Source organism: Eurosta solidaginis, chromosome 1 (assembly GCF_040869045.1).
Source record: "Eurosta solidaginis isolate ZX-2024a chromosome 1, ASM4086904v1, whole genome shotgun sequence".
NCBI lineage: Eukaryota > Metazoa > Arthropoda > Insecta > Diptera > Tephritidae > Eurosta > Eurosta solidaginis.
Window position 1 is genome coordinate 84,349,378 of NC_090319.1, and position 22,885 is coordinate 84,372,262.

General features: G+C 35.1%; 1 protein-coding gene across 11 annotated transcripts in view; it reads left to right on the forward strand.

The window, feature by feature from the left end:
• LOC137236385 (platelet binding protein GspB-like) overlaps window positions 1–22,885 on the forward strand; it is a 498,764-nt gene that overhangs the window by 87,944 nt on the left and 387,935 nt on the right. Inside the window, exon 1 of one of the 11 annotated variants that reach the window (XM_067758929.1) lies at window positions 19,792–20,260. The exons of the other annotated variants lie outside the window; for them this stretch is intronic. The gene's annotated coding sequence lies outside the window, so the exon portion shown is untranslated. Of the gene's footprint in view, window positions 1–19,791; window positions 20,261–22,885 lie in introns of those variants that run through there. 11 annotated transcript variants of the gene reach the window in all.

The window sequence follows — 22,885 nt, forward strand, 5'->3', positions numbered from 1 at the left end:
ATGAGGGCAATTGCCATTTCGTAATTCTGCATTTCGATCCGAGTAAAAAGAATGGGGCTGAATAAACCTTGAATAGCGCAGTTTCTAGACAAACTCAAATCCGCTTACCAAGGGTTTTTTTGTTTGCTAGTTTATTAGTAGATACAAAATATTTCACCAATATTTCGTAATATATTAAACCATCAATTTATTCCTGCCCGAAACACCAAGATACTTGCTCAAAAACATTTAAATAAGCAAGTTGAATGTTTGTATAAGAAAATGTTTCCTTATTTTTGGTGAAAAGTAATAGAAACACTGACATTTTCCGGTTATTTTCCGAGTATAATTTCAAATCATTGTGAAATTCGCTTTCGCTGTTTTTTCGATGCCTGCCTCTTTTACACTTCTAAAAATTTTTAAATTTATCTACACTCAATTCCGACCACTATTACTTTTGACTTAAATATACATATATGTGCGAGTCCATATTTGTTTGGTTATTTCATTTTGAATAAAATACTGTTGAAAATATCAATTTCAAAATTTTTTTACACGACTTGCACATACATCTGTTCAACACACGCATAGGAATTTATTCTTACGAAATTTTCACTTTTGTATTTTTGCTTGTGCTAACGATTCGTTTGGGTGGATGAGGTGAATGCTCGTTTGCAACTACTTTTGCTATTGCCTTTGCTGCTGTTTGTCATCGCCTCCACCTTGTGCAAGTCATTAAAATATATGTATGTAGGCATCTATGCTTTTGCGAATTTTATTGTATTCCTTACTAAATACCTGACTGACAGCGCTACCTCGTTACGAGCTGTGCTGTTTGTGATTGATTAAATAGTCAAGGAAATTGGAACATATAATTGAAATTTATATATTCCTACAATATGTGCGTGAGTGCCAGTAGTGATGTCGAAAGAAAAGCAAATAGAGCCTATATATTAGACTGGGTCGATTTATTAACCGATATTGCGCCATAGATTTTTCGATAGGATTTGGGCTCGGCGATAACAGTTTTTTGAAAAAAAAAAAAAAAAAACACGTTTTTAGCGGACATTTTTGGGTCGGACAGGGTATAAATGAAAATTTTTCAATCAAATTAAAATTTTTTTAGTAGGTCATGAAAAAAACCTTAAAAACCAAAAATCGAAGAAAAGTAAAAGAATGAAATTTCTCAGGCTCGAAAATTATTTTTTTTTTGGGTATGCGTAGTAGAAATTTTTTTCCTGAGCCCAAATCCTATCGCAAAATCGATAGCGTGATATCGGTTAACTTTCGTCCATACAAATCGACCCACCCTACTATATATACTTCTATTTTCATTATATCCATATATGTACATATACTCAGTAATAATTAAACTTATTTTGAGTGATATAATTCCAACCCCAAAGAAGACCTGAAATTTGTATGGCGACTTCGAACGGCATCTGCTTAAGATGAGTTTCTGTTTCGAAGATTTTCACGAAAGACACCAAAACACTGTCGAGGGACGACTATAGTGCCTTCATGTTTTTGTTCATACATTCTAATTTGGCAAGCACACTCCCTACTCTAGCAGACAACTCATAAGAATCCCGAAAAAAGTTAAGAAATTGGGATTGCTCTATTGATCTATTATTATTATCAGGTCAAAATTGATCTATTATGCTTGACTTTTTAGTCTATTACTGTATATGAAGGATTCTTGTATGTAAGTATTTCTTCAAACTGTTTACTCCATATCACGAGGGGATAAGGAGTCAAGTCACCCAGATGGGAGAGTTTCTGCCTTGCCAGAGCAACTCATTCGCAGATTTTAACCGGTGTTTCATCCTTAGCTCACAAAAGCGACAGATTTTTGTATCGGATAGATTTAATTTATATCATAGACTGCAGTGCCCTGTATAGTATCCAGTGAGGGTTCGTAGGCCCTATCTGCTAAGAATAGTGAGTTTGACTGAAACTCTCGTTACCATGAATATATGTAAACAATTTGACCTGTCTTTGCACTGGGTAGTCAATCTAACGTTTTTTGAACTGTTTTTTCCCCGGTTTCGTATGGTTTCTCTAGAACGCCTCTATATCGCCCTGCTTGCCAAAGTAGTCCGCATGTTCATTGCCTTCCTGCCCGGTGCCTAATTTTTAGCTTCCAGATCATTTAGGATCCCAGTACATTCAACCACTAGCTTAAAAGTAGTACTCAGGATACTCTCGATGATAAGCTTCTCCTTTACCGCAAAATTTTATTGCATGGATTTCTACCTGAAATATTGTGCAAAAGCAACTCATTGGTATCAATTTCTCAAAGTTTGTCCCATAGATAGATAGTTCCAGCTTGAACCATACCTCTGAATCAGAGTCAGTATTGTAACGAGCTTTCTCCTAAATTCAGCTGCTAAGAAAAATATTCAGGGATTAGGGTAGGTGCTTGTGCTCGAGGCGGGTCTGCATACCTTGCTATGCTACAACTTAGCTCAGGGAAAAGGGGTGGGCTTGCCTCGGTACTTACAACGAAAGCGTTACTAAAAATTTAAATGTATGCAGAGAGAGATAATTCAACAAAACAAAAGAAAACCAGCGAAATGAAAAAAAATTACCGCAGCCTTGTACACAATTGTATACCTATCATCATGGGATACGTCTACACTGGCGAGGAATCACGCAGCAACAACAATAATCGAAAGAGGGAGGTGAAAGGTGGCATTTCCCCCTCTGTCTTTACCCACCCAACCTGTTAATGAATTACGTAAATTTTTGTTCATTAACCCAATATCATACTTACTCAGTTTACCATGACCTAACCCTACATTTCGTCATTCAATAAAGGCAACTTAGCAATTCATGTTGGAAATTGTATACAAAAACTTTAATAATTTCATAATAGTAATACTTTACATATAATTGTGGTTACGACTACCCTAATAGAGAATTCTTATCCCTCTTTTTTTTTCTTTCTTCATCTCAATAATAACTTACAAGGATACGGTATCATTTATTTTGTTCTTATTCTATTAATTACGTTTATATCTTTTCAAAATCCTTAAGCCAAGTTTTGTTTTCTACTCTAAACGAAAGTCTAAATAAAATTATCCAACCCGTTGAAATCCGTTTCCCAACTTTTAACTCAGGATAAGAATCAAATCAAAAAAAGAATTTCAAAATTATGTAATTATAATTACTTCCACCTATGTATATGTATCATTAAACAAAAATAAAAGTTCCAATTAGGTATATTTACATAGGTAAGGATGCTAAAATCCATAACAAAAGCTATATAAAAAGAATATATGCATGTAATTATAAATAAACACTTACGTTATAATCTGCTGCATCGATGCGACGATGGGCCCAGCGACGTCGATGAAGTTCGATGTTGCGTTTATGATGTTGCTGTTGGCAAAATTTAGCGAGTATATGTTTGATGCGCGGCAAAAGAAAAAACACCAACAAAAACCGATTTGATATAATCAAAGGGAGTATATGTAACCATTTGTATGCTTCAACCAATTGTGGCAAAAATTTGCTGTTCAGATAACAACAAGCCAGAGTTTAAGCCTTCTGAGGCCATCAAAATGGTAAAACGAGGTTCGAAGACTTTGTTTACACATATGTACATATTTGAATGAAATTATTTAGTTTAAAGTTTATTGCTGTTGTGCTTTTAACTATAAAGTGACTCCATTCAAAAACATTCGGAAAATGATAATTACGACAAAAAAAATAAAAGGTTAACAATATTGAAAACTTTTAATTAATTTTTTTTTTTTTTTTTCATAAAGAAAAATAAGTATAAAAACAAAATTCTATGCGTATTTGAACATAGCCAAAAATATTTCTAATTCCAATTCATTTGTAGAAATAAAAATTTTTTTTATTTTTTTCTTTTTTTCCTACCGATCACCCTTTCTAACTTATTTTAGATAACCTAATCTACACTAATCCGCCTTCGGAAGGTTTCTCGGGAACGGGAACTGGGCCTGAATCCTCTGCTCATAATGAAGCTGCAACGATGCGAGTGGAAGAGGATCTTATTTTCATTTGGCTGCACAGCACTATGCAACTATTTGTAGCATATAGGGGATGATGGAACGTTTTCATAGATTTCGTTTATTCTTCATATTTGTTTGTTTATTCATTCGAAATTAAATTTATAATCGTAAAAAAAATCAATTTTTTTTTTTTCACTTGCGAAAATTAATTGTAATTATTTTACGGTGATAATTACATGACGTAACAGTCCTTCTATATTTTTAACATCCTTAGTAATTTCACCCCTTTTCTTTTGTGGTTTATTCAGCAAAAATTCGAATTTTCGGACTTTTTCGAAACGTTTTAATTTTTCTAACAGTTTTTTTTTTTCTAGGTATAAGATTTGAAATTTTTAATCAAGTTTTTTTTTTTTTTTTTTTTTTTTTTTAAATCATTCTCGTCCTTTCGACTTTTTTGCGAAATTTGAAATTCGTATAATCTGTATAATTTTCGTCTTATAAATTTTTTTGTACATCGAAATTTTTATGAGAGATTTTAGAATTCAGTAAATTAAACAACCTGTCCAACATATAATCACGATTTTTAATTCTTTTCCAGTTTTTGGCGTTCTCTCGAAAACGTTTTTGAAAATTTGGAAGTTTTAATGAATATTATTTTTCGCTACGAATTTTCAAATTTTTTTTTGTTTCCAACAAAACACTTGGGACTACATCTTTTTTGTTTTTGGTTTTTTCTTTTGAAACACTGCACAATTTTAATTTCTCCCTTTTTTTCGCAGTTCTTAAAGATTTTTGAAACTTTTTAGCTCTTTCAACTATGGAGCATTTTTCAACTCAAAAACAGAGTTTTAGCGTTTTTTTTTTTTTTTTTTTTTTTTAACTTTCAAAATTTGTTTAGTTTTTTTTTTCTTTCGTAAATTTTAAATAATTTGTTCGTTATTATTATTTTTTTTTTTTTAAACAGCACATATAATCAATGGGCCTTTGCCAACAGTTGCATAAAAACTTGTGTTTTTTTTTTTTTTTTTTATAATTGTTCCACAATTAGTTATCTTATTTCAATTTTGTCATTTTAATTTGTCCACCTTTTTAATTTAATTTCCGGACGAATATGCTTAATACAGCGGAACTGATATACCGCGACATACTTTATATTTGGCTCTAGCCACAGACACGACCATCCTCAATCAACATCATCGAAAAACTGCCTTTTTCCCAAAACGACTCATCGCGCTCTACCCTTTTGTTAACTATAGCCTCCTCATATCATACTTGATCAACGGGATAATCGGATGATCAATAAGCCGTTAAAATTGGTCACCTGATCTGCATTTTAAGCCTTTGCTAATTCACTCTTTTTTTTTGTACGAGCGAAGAAAAAAAAAGCATAAAGAACATTATGAAATTCGACGTCTGAATAAGCTGCGGTAGGGACTCCAATCCCGAAAATCCTAAGTCCCGGAAATCCTTGATTTGCCTATCAGTTGAGATGAACTTAGCCCTGCTTCGGCTTGCTGGTTGAAAGCGGGCTGTTGCAGCTGAGCTTTGAAGAAGATGACAAACAAATTCTTATATATTGTTGACTTAAGACCCGTTCGAGCTTTTCACGGAGATAGCGTCGCCTTCAAGGGTTCCGGCGATAAGCAAATTAAAGTTAAAAAAAAACAAATATAATGCTCATATTATAGTATTGTAAACATATTTTTTTCAGATAAAATGTACGAAACTTTGAGAGCTAAACTGTTGAAAGAAAAACAAAATTCCTAAATCTCGGGACTAATCCCGATCTTGGGATTAAAATTAGATTGGATCTATATCACTGATCACCTGATATTACGGTTGAGCTTGGCTTAGCATATATAAGTAGGTATGCGTGGTACATACATAGTGGATGTTGTGTTATCATCCCGTCTTATGGGATATGGTAATGAGCGGATCGAGACTCGAACTTCCCAGTGGTAAATTCATCTGGTCATCATCATAAACTCCCCCACCCCAGACAAATGCAACGATGCTATGCGGAAGTTACATTTGAAAATATATATGTGTAGGCACCAGCATCCGATCCGTTTGACAGTATATCCATGGTCCTTATGGTTATTGCCAAATATCTTTTGCGTGATATCTTCCTTTATGATTGCCGTCAATGTCTTCCAGCTCGTAATATACGTTTCCTATCCTCTTTATTACTCTGGCCTTAATACCCCTAGGAGCTAATTTAGCATTAAAATGTTTTACTAAATTGCTTTGTACGAAATTTCGACGTATCACTTCTTGACCAGGCTGAAATTCTCTCATACGTGATCGCAAGTTATACGTGCGTGTATTCTTTTCGTGAGCTGCCTTAATTTTATTTTTGATGCATTCACGGATAACGGCAAACTGATCTTCCCTTAAAGGTTTAACACTGCCTTCCGCCAATAAACCTAAATTCTTCAATAACTTATAGTCTCCACCGTGGGTGATCATGTGTTGGCCAAAAACTATGTAATATGGTGCGTTTCCGATTGTATGATGTAAACTGTTCCTCAGAGAGCAATTTATACTGCTTATGTACTTATCCCAATCTCTTTGATCTTTTCTAATAAAGGATCTTAGCGCCTCATTTATAGCACGGTTAACACGCTCAGATGCATTAGACTGTGGTGAATAAACTGCTGTCCTCACATGACTGATGCCGTGGTTTTTCAAAAAGTTCGTAAACTCTTTGCAGGTGAACTGGGTACCGTTGTCGGAAACAATAGTTTCTGGTACACCAAAACAGTCGAAAATATTTTCCTTAAGGTATTGAATAAGGAGATTTGCACTGAATTTCTTCACAGGTTTTAGAAAAGTAAATTTTGAGAAATGGTCCAAGATAATAAATACTCCAATATTCCCCGCTTTGGATCTAGGAAAAGGTCCAATTAGGTCAACATATAGGCGTTGAAATGGCCGGTCAGTTTCAATAAGTTCACCCATGGGCGGTCTTAATATATAAGTCGGTGTCTTAGATGTTTTGCACAAATCACATGTCATTACATAATTGCGTATATCCGTAACCATTCCAGGCCAATATAAATTCCTTCGTACACGTTCAATGGTTTTCGCTATTCCCCCATGTGCAGACGTAGGCGTGTTATGAGCGGCATATATCACACTTTTTCGCAATTCCCTTGGTACGATAGCTTCCAGACATCATCGTTGTCATTATGCTCATTTTCAAATGAAGACCGATAGTAAATATATTTATCTATTACCTTATAATCTGGAATTGAGCTGGCTAGAAATTTTTCCCTTAGCGCTTTATATTCATCCGAATCGAAATACTCTGACTCTACATCTATTTCTACCATACTTCCTTGTTCTATCTCGGCGATTTGTGCGTCTTCGCCATCGTAGACCCTCGACGGCATCTGCCACTTTATTTTCACTACCTTTACGATGCTCTATCAAGAAATGAAATCCTTGCAACTTCAGTGCCCACCTCGCTAACCTTCCATTCAAATCTTTTTGGTGCATAAGCCACTTAAGACTGGCATGATCTGTAACGACCTTAAATTCATGCCCTTCGATATATGGCCTAAACTTTTTAATGGCTAAAACCACCGCTAAACACTCGAGTTCAGTCACTGTATAGTTCCTCTGAGCTCTGTTCAATTTATGAGACATGTACGCTATAGGTTTTTCAATTCCCTCTTCATCTGCCTGTGCCAAGAGAGCCCCTACCCCATACTGGCTTGCATCGCATTGCACTACGAAAGGCTTCGAGTAGTTGGGATGAATTAGTAAAGGAGCTGTCGTAAGTTTCACTTTAATCGCATCAAACGCTTGTTGAGCATCCGAGTTCCACTCAAACTTACGTTTCTTAGTGAGCAATTCGGTCAACGGAAAGGTCAGGCTAGCATAATCGGAGATAAATCGACGATACCATCCTGTCATACCAAGGAATTGTCTAATGTGGCGGACATTTTTGGGTATCGGATACTCCGTAATAGCTTTAACTTTCTCGTCATCGACTGCTAACGATCCATTTCCAACAATAAATCCTAAATACTTGACTCTGTCGAGACCAAATTTACTTTTGCTAATATTTATAGTTAAACCAGCCTTCCTTAGTTAGGCGGCCACTTCCAATAGATGAGTAAGGTGTTCTTCAAACGTTTGCGACATTATCAGCAGATCATCAAGGTAGACGAATACATGAGATTTGAGGTGGTATGGAATCACTTTATCCATTAGTCGGCACATGGTTTGGGGAGCATTGCATAACCCAAAAGGCATACGCTTAAACTGATATAAAGGACGATTGGGAACCGTGAAAGCTGTTTTAGGGCGAGACTCTGGAGAGAGGCTTATTTGCCAAAAAGCATCCTTTAAATCAATTTTAGATATACATCGCACTGGCGGAAGTCGTGAAAGTAGACCTTCAATATTCGGCAAAGGATACGCATCCTTGACTGTCACTTCATTCAACTTTCTAGAGTCTAAACAAAATCTAGCTTTACCTGGCTTAACCACTAACACACCTGGAGAAGACCAGGGCGAACCTTCAGCTTCTTCAATCACTCCTAGCTCGAGCATCCTATCAATCTCTTGGCAAAGAACTTTTTCCATTGCTGGAGAAATTGGGTAATATCTCTGTTTAATGGGGATGGCAGTGCCGGTATCTATAGTATGCTCTATCAATTTAGTTGATCCTAGCCCTTATTTCTCGAATGATGGGAAGGCAGCTAGAACATTTTCTAAGCGAGATCTCTGAGGTGACGTCAGCGCATCAAAATCTACTTCAGAAGACAATGTATTAATATTAGGTTCTGGTGTCACTTTTAACCCAAAAGCTTGCCAAAAGTCCATTCCACATATTACATCATTCGCCACTGTCGGCACTAACAAAAATTCAAACTCCTTCTCGCAGTGGTTAAACGATAATAATATCGAAATAGAACCTAGAATATTTTGTTTCTTACCATCTGCGGTCCTAACGCTACCTAAAACTTTTCTATATCCGTACTTACGACCATCAATAATTGATTTGGCTAAATTTGACCCTATACAGCTCTTATTAGCTCCACTGTCCAATAGAGCCAGATAATTTTTTCCGAAAATATTTAGGTTGGCATATGGACGTATGTCAGCCCCGTTGTAAACGATGGCTGAAATAACCATTTTTCGTAACTTTCTCTTCAGCTGCCAATAGTCATGCATACGCCTCGCTGATCTACTTTGTAAGGATTTCCTAGTAGTATCTGAAAATATTCTTGCCCGAACACGTTGATAGTCAGCTAACCTAACATGGTAAGGTCGATAGCGAGGTGATGGGTGTATGGATTGCTTTGCAAGGTTATGAGGACCTCGAATCTCCATCTCGTTTGGCGCTTGTCTAGGTGTTTCGTTACGTTTCAAGAATTTAGGTGGAATATTATCAATCGATTTAGTTGGTAATAGGTTTAGTTCCGAGGCGGGTTCGATGGACGTCCGTCCAATGTACGACGAACATCCCTCGTCCGGTTTTCCGACGGTTGGTTACACTTAGCACAATTCGGTTTGTAAGTGTTTACTTCCCCGCAACCATAACAAAAAATTCTCCCGCTCTTTAGGCAGTCATGATACCGATGGCCAATTTCTTCACAGTTCCAACATTTAAGGGAATTGATTGCTAACGCATCGATATCGGTCGTTATCTCTTCAATTTCTACATTCACATTACTTGTATCGCCGATGTTGTGTACCACTTCATAAAGATTTTTGCGGACTGGGTTCGCCCGAGGTACAGACGCTTGTAAGTCTCTGAAAAACTTTTCGTGTTTTCGAACTTCTTTACGCAACGTGTGTATGTCCTCTATTTCCAAATGTAATAACTCATGTCGCAATTCCGGTTTCAGGTTTCGTAATAGAATTTCGACAAGCTCAGATTCGCTTATTTGAAATCTTAAGCGATCGCTCATCATCATTACGGCATCAAAGAATTCGTCAAATAACTCTGTCGGTTTTTGCTTTCGTCTCCTAATCTCATCTCGAATTTCTGAATCGGTTGAGTAATCTTTGAACTGACGGCGCAGAGCGTCGCATAACTCAAACCATTCGAGATTATCTACGTGCTGCCTATACCTCCAAAACCATTTAAGTGCTTTTCCATCAAATATGGAGTGTATATGTTTACATAAAACCTCAAAATTACCATTCAGATGTATAGACGTTAGGGTATTGATACGATAGATGAACTGGTCCGTCGTCATACTATCCGTTGAACCATTAAATCTTATTTGCCAATTTCTAATAAGATTCGATATTTTTTCGTTTGCCAAAGTAATATTACCTATGCCGATCGAATCCGTTCTTCGTGGGTTAGTAAATAGACGTCTCGAGTTTCTTTCTTCGTAAGGAACTTCCCGTGGCCATTCGACTGCTTCCTCATGTCGACGCTGGACTGGAGAAGGCGTTCTACCGCGATTTAAATTGATATTATGTAGCAAGGTTTGCATTTCATGCGTGATGGTACTAGTTATTTCATTACGAAAATCACTCAAAGACTGACTAATAATTTCCTGTACTCTACGTTCATTGACACTACCTACATGATTCGCTGAGGTCATACGAGGATTTCTCGGACTCTGCGATTGACCACCGACGTGAGTGCTCGCAGAAGTAACTCGAGGTTGAGGATTTTCTAGGCCCTGCCTACGTGTATTTCGTCGCTCTCGAGGTACAGTTCCCGTTCCTCGACTGTTCGAATCTCCGATCGTTTTAAGATCTGAGAGGGCGCATGTTTGCCTACAAACCGGGCATGTTTGGTTGCTATCTAACCAGGTACTAATACACGATAAATGAAATTTATGCTTGCATGCCGTTTCGACTTTTTCGGCATTAGTCAGAAAATTGTCACTACATACGGTGCAAATGGTGTTATTCATACTATGGGCTCCTCCGCTGGCCGAAGCCCTATCTGGGCTATGAGTAATAGGCATATCGGTTGATTTATACGCAAAAAAAAATAAAATAAAAATTAGCTAGTTAGTCAGTTCGGCAATATCAACTATATATCTTTCGCAAAAAAAAAGTTATTATGAATTAAAGTTAGTTTTGTATCTTATAGGCTTACAATCAAAAATAAATAATAATAGAAAGACTACTCTGTAGGGTATGTCATGGCGGATAACCTATTGAGAAAGGAAAATGTTTGTTAATAAGACGTTGTTGTTGTTGCTTCGCTTATCCCTGCCATGCTGGTATAAAATTACTAACTTACCAATTTACTTCTTCGGTTTGATAACCCTATTTGGTCTATGAGGATTGATCAACATCCTTAGGAGAAGTATTTAGGTGAAACCCGATTTTACATAACGATATATGTATATAAAACCTTTTTAAATTTTATTATTATTTTTTTTTTTTTTTCAATATGAAACGAAGGGTAAGATTAAGCGAACAGCTACATCAGAATTATCCTCTAAGTTCGACTGAAAAAATAGTATTAATATCGTATTATCTATGGAAACGTTAAACCAACGGTATGAAATCAGGTATTCCCCGAATTAAAAAAATCCTGTTTTATAACCTTTCCACTTCAAGCATAAAAAGAAACTAGAACAATCCTTAGTAAAATCCGCGGAAAGAATTCGAAATGATACAAATTCAATAAGTCCTCCTTCTTTTACTAAGGCAAAAAAAAATTTTCAAAAATATAGGAGCTTAGACAAGGGTGTGATGATTTTAATTTTTACGCTACATAGGTAGGTTGATTTCGGGTGAAAACCAACTTACTCAGAGATAAACTTTCAACCGAAATTTGCAATTCCTGAAAGATTGTTTAAACACCTTGTCTGGCCCCACGTTGGGCGCCAAAATTTTCTGTAACGAGCTTTCTCCTAAATTCAGCTGCTAAGAAAAATATTCAGGGATTAGGGTAGGTGCTTGTGCTCGAGGCGGGTCTGCATACCTTGCTATGCTACAACTTAGCTCAGGGAAAAGGGGTGGGCTTGCCTCGGTACTTACAACGAAAGCGTTACTAAAAATTTAAATGTATGCAGAGAGAGATAATTCAACAAAACAAAAGAAAACCAGCGAAATGAAAAAAAATTACCGCAGCCTTGTACACAATTGTATACCTATCATCATGGGATACGTCTACACTGGCGAGGAATCACGCAGCAACAACAATAATCGAAAGAGGGAGGTGAAAGGTGGCATTTCCCCCTCTGTCTTTACCCACCCAACCTGTTAATGAATTACGTAAATTTTTGTTCATTAACCCAATATCATACTTACTCAGTTTACCATGACCTAACCCTACATTTCGTCATTCAATAAAGGCAACTTAGCAATTCATGTTGGAAATTGTATACAAAAACTTTAATAATTTCATAATAGTAATACTTTACATATAATTGTGGTTACGACTACCCTAATAGAGAATTCTTATCCCTCTTTTTTTTTCTTTCTTCATCTCAATAATAACTTACAAGGATACGGTATCATTTATTTTGTTCTTATTCTATTAATTACGTTTATATCTTTTCAAAATCCTTAAGCCAAGTTTTGTTTTCTACTCTAAACGAAAGTCTAAATAAAATTATCCAACCCGTTGAAATCCGTTTCCCAACTTTTAACTCAGGATAAGAATCAAATCAAAAAAAGAATTTCAAAATTATGTAATTATAATTACTTCCACCTATGTATATGTATCATTAAACAAAAATAAAAGTTCCAATTAGGTATATTTACATAGGTAAGGATGCTAAAATCCATAACAAAAGCTATATAAAAAGAATATATGCATGTAATTATAAATAAACACTTACGTTATAATCTGCTGCATCGATGCGACGATGGGCCCAGCGACGTCGATGAAGTTCGATGTTGCGTTTATGATGTTGCTGTTGGCAAAATTTAGCGAGTATATGTTTGATGCGCGGCAAAAGAAAAAACACCAACAAAAACCGATTTGATATAATCAAAGGGAGTATATGTAACCATTTGTATGCTTCAACCAATTGTGGCAAAAATTTGCTGTTCAGATAACAACAAGCCAGAGTTTAAGCCTTCTGAGGCCATCAAAATGGTAAAACGAGGTTCGAAGACTTTGTTTACACATATGTACATATTTGAATGAAATTATTTAGTTTAAAGTTTATTGCTGTTGTGCTTTTAACTATAAAGTGACTCCATTCAAAAACATTCGGAAAATGATAATTACGACAAAAAAAATAAAAGGTTAACAATATTGAAAACTTTTAATTAATTTTTTTTTTTTTTTTTTCATAAAGAAAAATAAGTATAAAAACAAAATTCTATGCGTATTTGAACATAGCCAAAAATATTTCTAATTCCAATTCATTTGTAGAAATAAAAATTTTTTTTATTTTTTTCTTTTTTTCCTACCGATCACCCTTTCTAACTTATTTTAGATAACCTAATCTACACTAATCCGCCTTCGGAAGGTTTCTCGGGAACGGGAACTGGGCCTGAATCCTCTGCTCATAATGAAGCTGCAACGATGCGAGTGGAAGAGGATCTTATTTTCATTTGGCTGCACAGCACTATGCAACTATTTGTAGCATATAGGGGATGATGGAACGTTTTCATAGATTTCGTTTATTCTTCATATTTGTTTGTTTATTCATTCGAAATTAAATTTATAATCGTAAAAAAAATCAATTTTTTTTTTTTTCACTTGCGAAAATCAATTGTAATTATTTTACGGTGATAATTACATGACGTAACAGTCCTTCTATATTTTTAACATCCTTAGTAATTTCACCCCTTTTCTTTTGTGGTTTATTCAGCAAAAATTCGAATTTTCGGACTTTTTCGAAACGTTTTAATTTTTCTAACAGTTTTTTTTTTTCTAGGTATAAGATTTGAAATTTTTAATCAAGTTTTTTTTTTTTTTTTTTTTTTTTTTTTTAAATCATTCTCGTCCTTTCGACTTTTTTGCGAAATTTGAAATTCGTATAATCTGTATAATTTTCGTCTTATAAATTTTTTTGTACATCGAAATTTTTATGAGAGATTTTAGAATTCAGTAAATTAAACAACCTGTCCAACATATAATCACGATTTTTAATTCTTTTCCAGTTTTTGGCGTTCTCTCGAAAACGTTTTTGAAAATTTGGAAGTTTTAATGAATATTATTTTTCGCTACGAATTTTCAAATTTTTTTTTGTTTCCAACAAAACACTTGGGACTACATCTTTTTTGTTTTTGGTTTTTTCTTTTGAAACACTGCACAATTTTAATTTCTCCCTTTTTTTCGCAGTTCTTAAAGATTTTTGAAACTTTTTAGCTCTTTCAACTATGGAGCATTTTTCAACTCAAAAACAGAGTTTTAGCGTTTTTTTTTTTTTTTTTTTTTTTAACTTTCAAAATTTGTTTAGTTTTTTTTTTCTTTCGTAAATTTTAAATAATTTGTTCGTTATTATTTTTTTTTTTTTTTTTTAAACAGCACATATAATCAATGGGCCTTTGCCAACAGTTGCATAAAAACTTGTGTTTTTTTTTTTTTTTTTATAATTGTTCCACAATTAGTTATCTTATTTCAATTTTGTCATTTTAATTTGTCCACCTTTTTAATTTAATTTCCGGACGAATATGCTTAATACAGCGGAACTGATATACCGCGACATACTTTATATTTGGCTCTAGCCACAGACACGACCATCCTCAATCAACATCATCGAAAAACTGCCTTTTTCCCAAAACGACTCATCGCGCTCTACCCTTTTGTTAACTATAGCCTCCTCATATCATACTTGATCAACGGGATAATCGGATGATCAATAAGCCGTTAAAATTGGTCACCTGATCTGCATTTTAAGCCTTTGCTAATTCACTCTTTTTTTTTGTACGAGCGAAGAAAAAAAAAGCATAAAGAACATTATGAAATTCGACGTCTGAATAAGCTGCGGTAGGGACTCCAATCCCGAAAATCCTAAGTCCCGGAAATCCTTGATTTGCCTATCAGTTGAGATGAACTTAGCCCTGCTTCGGCTTGCTGGTTGAAAGCGGGCTGTTGCAGCTGAGCTTTGAAGAAGATGACAAACAAATTCTTATATATTGTTGACTTAAGACCCGTTCGAGCTTTTCACGGAGATAGCGTCGCCTTCAAGGGTTCCGGCGATAAGCAAATTAAAGTTAAAAAAAAACAAATATAATGCTCATATTATAGTATTGTAAACATATTTTTTTCAGATAAAATGTACGAAACTTTGAGAGCTAAACTGTTGAAAGAAAAACAAAATTCCTAAATCTCGGGACTAATCCCGATCTTGGGATTAAAATTAGATTGGATCTATATCACTGATCACCTGATATTACGGTTGAGCTTGGCTTAGCATATATAAGTAGGTATGCGTGGTACATACATAGTGGATGTTGTGTTATCATCCCGTCTTATGGGATATGGTAATGAGCGGATCGAGACTCGAACTTCCCAGTGGTAAATTCATCTGGTCATCATCATAGTATATGGATTCACTCTTTCCTAAAGTTTTCACAATGCACGCCTCAGAATTCCATGGTGGTCTGTAATTTGATGCTCAACGTTTTATCAAATCTTTCTCAAGCATTGTATGTGTATGAATTGAAAAATACTTGAAAACCAATACGTAGTAGATTCTGATCTTTTTTGAAAAACTCAATGTGATATTAGAATGTGTCGTTTATTTCCAATTGCTTTTCAACATCCAAACCAGCAAAGAATTTCACTTGGTACTATGTTTGGTATACACGTACAGTGGCGAACACAAAATTTGCGACAGAGAATAATCTTAAATCTTAAACGTTATGGTCTTACAGTAATGCTGGCTTAAATTTCCCTTACGCTTTATTCAGAGCAGGCATGCTTAACGAACGAAACGATATCATTTCGTTACGATAATCAACGCTAATAAACGAAACGAAGTTAACGTTAATTTGACGATCTTAACGTTAATAAACGAAACGAAGTGACTTCGTTTCGTTTATTAGCGTTGATTATCGTAACGAAATGATATCGTTTCGTTCGTTAAGCATGCCTGATTCAGAGCCATTCAATTCATTTTAATTTTCAACAAAACTATGCATATATTGACCATTTAAGATATGTACATATGTTCAGCCGCAAATAATTTATCCGCCACTTTATGTATGTAGCAGTTTCACATATTAGAATTTACATATGTATACGCAAAATTTAGTGTAGCGTATATAATCCCGATTGTTATGATATGCGTATAATTGTTGTTGTATTTATTTTTGCTATTATAACTCTAGCTGTATTCATCAAATACTGAGAACAAATCTACTAAGTTCAACGAAGAAACGGTGTAGCGCTTGAGGTCAACGCCATCGCATCACACCACCACCTTCATCTCCAATTTTACCTTCGCCTTCATCTTCACCTTCATCGCCATCTTCAGCGTCGTCAACCTTTTTCCAAACGAACGACCCAAAACGCAAAAGTGATGTCCAAGCCAGCAACGACAAAATGTCCATTCTGGGTCCATATAGTTTTTGTTGGCGAGATCTACATATCTACCAAGTCAACATACATCTATACATTTAGTGCTCTTCATGTATATGTATATTCATTCTTCTCTACTTTCTCCTCCAGCAGTACATATTTATATTTCCTTACTTCTGTCCTGCAGTCGATCCGATTAGAGTGTTGATGAAGAATTTGTTTTTGCTTTGCGCTAGGACAGTTGTTTGGTTCTGATGGAAATAGTAGCAACAATAGCAATAGCAATAGCGACAACAGTTGATGTAGGAGCAGAAGCAGAAACTGTAGTCGTAGAAGCCGCAGCCTCAAAATTTTGCTTGCTATCTTCTATCGTCTAATAAGAAGAAGAAGAAGTATCTATGTTTATTTACATATGAGTATCTACAAGAACAAATATCTCTTGTGTGTGCTTGATTTTCTAATGTGCGAGTAGCTAGTACGTTTGGTATGCGGTTACATACAGTCGTATATACTAATAAAGAAACATACCAAGTCATATACATAGCTCATATGCATATCTTGTACGGATACGCGCGGCCAGAATGCTTTGTTGCTGTGAGGCAGGACGAAAACGTGTCGGTTCTTCTACCATCTACTAATAACCTTCGGACGCAAACGAATTTAAAACTAGAAGAAAGCATACGCAAGATACAGACAGACGTATGTATGTATGCATGTGTGCGAGAAGTAGTTTGGCAAACGGCCGAAACATGAAAGGAATTCACCGTTAGTCCGTTAGTTTATATGCGCGCAGGTCCTTGGAGTCGGTTAGATTGGTAGTTAAGATGTATGTGTATTCCTGTGTGTGGGTATGCTTTGACGGACATAGTAAAGTAAGAATTAAAACCTTTCCCCCCCCTAATCGCCATCGCTACTCAGGAAAACTATCCCACATTTAAGCACATACATACAAACATAACGTACATGGATGCTTTCGGAAAACAAACAAAAACAATGACTAATAACGTAACATCTGCGTCTTTGACCAGTGTGGTGGACACTCATCATATCCTTCTTGCTTGCCACCGTTGTTCATTCCGCAGCTACTACCTCCGCTACTGCTACTGCCTTCCCTAATTCTGCTGCTACCTCGATTTCTATTGCTGTTGTTTCCTCTTCTGCCTATTCTAATGCTGCCACAGCTTCTCATCTAACGTTTTGCACGATTTCGATTTATCCTTCGTCATTTCTTCGCCACCGTCCACCAAAAGTCCATTTGAACGGGTTAAAATATGTACATATTTGCGGGTAAGCACACGGTGTATTTTAGAAGAAATTGTCGTCGTAGTCGCCACCGTCGTCGTCGAAGTCATTATTGTTGTCGTGATAGTCTTGTTAGAAGCTGCTTTTAATGTATACACATTTTAGTATTCACAAAATAATCGTATGCATCAGTTGGATAGATATTCCGTCGGTTTGCTGAAGTAAATATGTTAAAATTCAGCAAGAAATTTTTATCAAGCAAGTACAATAAATATTTGTAGTTACATATACATAAGTATTTGTAAATTAATTAATATATCAACTAGGTCTTAATATGTAAATAAATTGATATAACAACCATTAGTAATACATAACATAAAAAAATATTTGAAGTTTTCCGCTGAACAAACATTGTTTCCGATCATCACTAATGTTCATTGAAAACTACGAAAAAATCTGTGCAAAGCACTTAATAAATATGTATGAGAAACTAAAACTGTATAAATATAGCTTTTTTCTTCAGTTAAACTATTCGTAAAAAAAAATTATGGATGTAATTTGTACTCGTACTTACTGCCACATTTTTACAGTATACTAAATCCTACTTTTGAAAGAAATTTCTTTGTTAAAAACATGTAGCAGAGTAGTCCACCTGTTCGAGTTGAAAAGGTAAAGAAATTTGTCACTATTGCCTTACATCGCATAAAATATTAAACTAATGTAGTTTATGATTCTTATACTATGTTCAAACAGAAAAATAAATTGAGGAAATTTCGATTTGAATTGAGTGCTGTTCATACAACTCGATTTAGCTTACACAATAGTAATTTGATAGCTGGTTGGCTCATCTCTACAGCAAGAACATACCTTTGTTCAGACTGTCAAAATGTGCGTGTTGGTATTAGGCGAATGAAATGGAATGAAAACATAAAACTTTAAAATTTTTGTGTGTTGTAAGAAAATGTGTTCAATGTTTTGGTTTCATTTTGAGTTTGCCATCTTCTTTTGACAATCCCTACTCCAGTGAAATGAAAGACATAAAATCAGCTGATGAGATGAGCCAACCATATAGTTCAGCCATGCGCAACTGACGTTGAAATCTACTCAATAAATACACTTTACAAGGTTGTATTTGCAGTTTGAAACAATTTATTACGCAATTTTTTTTAAATTGGCAATTTATTATTACAATTTATTATATGATAAATTGCGTAATAAATTGCCCAAATGGTATAAATTGACAATTTGGTGCGTGTTTGAACCTAGTATAAAACTATGCAAAATGAAGAATTGCATAATAGTGGGCGTGGTTACGTTCCGACTCGATTCGAATTTCACTCTAATTAAAAGCCTTGTACATGACAATAACACATCGATGTCTGAGTGGAATATCAACTTATCTCCGCTGCCAATTCGAAAACACTCTATCTCATAATAATTTTCAGAAAAAACCTGTTTCAGAATTTGCTTCAATAATGCCTCAGAATTTTGAAGTCATTATGTTTTGAATTTAGGCTCAGATAGGGCGTTACAATCGTATTCGGAGGAGAGGGCGATTTAAAACCAGTTCTGAAATAGGCCATTATTCGAAAGTTTTCTAAGATAAATCGTTTTCGAAACGTCAGCCGAGATTATCTGATATTCTACTCAGCAGTCGACGTAAAATGGCTACTGTTTCAGTATTATATTTCTACTTGATTCAAACGTGACATAATGAAATCTACATAAGAATAACAAAACCATTATTAACTATATAGTTTGACAGCTTAAATTGAGGTTATGTTTCGAATGGAGTGGAAGGCAGTAAAAGAGGTAGTCGAATGGAGTGGAATGAAGAAGAGTATGAAGGGCAGAGTTGCATTGGATCAATATACCCTCAACCTATGTACCAATATTGCAGATTAATGTACAAAAAATAACTAAATGCTTGAATATAAGCAAAGATTTTCTCTTAATTACTGCAAATAAGTTATTCTATGTGCTATATACTATACATCTACTGATTGTGGCATAAGTTCCTAACGTTGAAATAGAAACTCGTGGAGAATACAACGTTAAAGCGATTTATTGATAAATTACTTACTAGACAACATTAAGCTACTTAAGAGCAACGCTAGACTCCATATTGTATAAATCACATTAAAGTTGGCCTCGAACGTGGTGAAAAGTACTTGAAATTGATCACTTGTTAAAAGCAACGAAAGATGTGACAACTACAGCAAAGTGAGAAAAAATCCTGTTCTCTTAACTTGGTAGCAATATTCATACAATTCTACACTTTAATGCGATCACCAACTGGTGGGAAGAAACTTATAGAAAGCATTCATGAAATCAACACTACGCAAAATCATAAGCATAGATATTTTGCGCCACTTATCGAGAAACTGAAGAATTCAACAAACTTGTGTTCTTAATGCTTTTACCTATCGAAAATATACATCTGCTTGTACTGGGATTATGAAAAGACAAGGAACAAATTACCGTTGATCTGATCTGATCTCTAAAAAAGTTAAGGTCAGAGCTCATCACAAAGAGATATGAATTCCTGCATAGTATTTAAAACTAAAATCATGAGGTCTTAATACATTGCTGAACAATAATTTATGAAGATTTCAACGCATTGTTGAACAATAAGGTAAAAGAGTAGCCTTTATTTGTCGCAAGAAGTTGTTAATAAAACATTTTTGAAGAGAATTTTTTATAAGACCATGATTCAATCACAAAAGGTTTGCTCGACAGACACATTTTTTGACAATTGCAGCAATATTGCTTCCAAATCGAAGTGGCATCCGTTAACTGTGTTGGTTCTTTGTGAATTTTCGAAAAATATTAGTAGTAGAAATAGGGAGCAATCAGTTTACAAGTACCCGATAAGTACTTACTTGCATAATCCCTTAGAACATTTATTTTAATTTTATGATGAATTTATTAACTATGCCATGATCTATTAGTGTGCTTCAGCATAGGTTATACGAAAAGTACGGACAGCAAGGAATCGTGCACTTTCGTAAACCTATGAACATTCGAAAAAGAAACCAATTCAAAATTCATCTTTCAACGTCAAAACCTCGACTATTAAATCGATTCACGTAAAAATATCATTAGTAAATAATGGAGATGCTATAACGAAATGTACTCATTGGGCATTTTAACTTATTCAAGTAAAAGTCTAGAACAGGAGTCTACTGCGAACACGCGTCCAAAAATATCGAGAGAGGGACCTGGACAACAATAATGCTAAGGCGGAAAAGAAAAATTGTATATCTGTTCGGAGATATTTGGAGTTAAAGTTGGCAAGTGTAGTTGTTGTAATGTTTTTGTGCACTGAAAAATATTTTGTGTACAAAGGGATTTTTCACGCATTTAATTTTGACCCCACGTCATTGGTGGGCCGGCCGGGGTAATTTTTTATAAGCTCGGCTGAAGGCCGCCAACGCAACCCGAGGACATTTTTCGGTTTTTCGTCAATATCGTTTGAACGAGCTAAAATTTTTATTTCCGCCTTCGAATTATTGTTATCGAGGTCAATACGCGTTTTTGCCACTTCTCTCGGTATTTTTGGGCGCGTATTAAAAGTCGACCGCCTGTTCTATTAATTCCGTATGTTCGGAACATTCGTCTCCATTTAAAAATTTGGAGAATCGGTTGATATTTGGAATATTATGCATATTCGGACCTCGTGAGGTAGTATCAAATGAACGTATCCCGAATATTCTAATTATCCGCAATGCTTCCATGAATACTTAACGGAAAAGAGCTTTCCGAAATTTCAGAATAAAAAGGTGAATACTCCCTGTGTAGCAGGATCGCACAAAAACTTAACTCTTCTGTCAAAGTCAAGTAGGAATATAAAGTTCTAAGACAATAAGCCATTTTCTTTTATTTTTGTTTTTGTCAGTTCATTGCGGCTGCTGAGAAGCGTATCACACCATGTCGGCTGCCTGTTCAAAATCGTGCTCTCAAAATATTTTTCAAAAATTTCCCAATTCAATCAACCAAACCAACATAACTTTATCAGTTCACGAAATATTTAGTAGAAAATGAAATTATTTCCCCAAAAACTTTTGGCATTTACAAATTTATTATCACTATTAATATACTACCAAAGATACTTGTCTACTACAATTTCACTGAAGGGGATTGAATTGTTCCCCGTTCTCCTTACTTTGTAAAAGCAACCCGTCCAGATTTTTCAATTTGGGAGTGTCAAAGATCTGTCATCATTGAAGAACAAACCTCTAGTAATTGAATCATGTATAAGACACCAAAAGAGTGAAGTACTAAATCTTCGGCCGTCAGTGTTACGTCAAGTAATTATAGCAATTTGACTCAAAAGGACTTTGACAAAAAAAAACATGAATGAATGTTTCTTGTTGTAGTTTCCATTGCTAATTGTCAAATAAATCAAACAACGCCTTGATTCCAACAGTTTCAGAGTCCCATGTGGTTGCATTGTATTTACCTTTTTCTCAGTCCTCTTCGTATTTGTAATCATGTTTATTTAGCGATGTTTTCTAATGTGTATATTGCACAATGGTGTTAGTTAAAATAGGGATACATGAATTTCAGAGGATAGATAGGTACTTCAACACAGCATGAGCAGCTGACAAACAGATGTTTTTGATTGGTGTTCTCCATATGGATCACAGTACTAAAGCAGACAAAGAAAATCAAGGTTATGACAGACCTAAAACAAAAATATACAAAAGCTATATAGGTTATTAGGTTTTACGAAGATATCGGTTTTTACAAAGTTTTCGTATTATTGAAAAACTCTCAAGTAGTACATATCAACTGGCGGGTGGAATGTCAACCTATTTCGGCTTCCGTTTCAAAACAACGTATCACAAAATTCGGAATTTTATTCATAAACGCCAACGTCAAAATGTTTTGAATTTTTGCTTAGATAGAGCGTTTTTGAAACAAATTCTAAGATAGATCTCGAACCCATTTTCGTGAGGAGCATTTCACGATAGGTATGGGATAAATCGTAACGTAAATATATTGCCAATGGAAATTTATACAGAAAGCTGAAAAAAAGAAAAATCAGCCAATTTTTAAGTTTTTCCATGGAATACTCGTATAAAAAATTTTTCTCTGCATACGTCTTATAGTCTAAGAGCCCGTGACTGCCAGACCTTTGTCATTTTAGTTGAAATTTCGTCAGTGCATACTTCCAGCTGAAGCAGGAGAGTTGGTCTATTATAAAACTTGAATCATGGTGGCTTTGACAGATATCGTGCAAAAATTTTACAGAAAA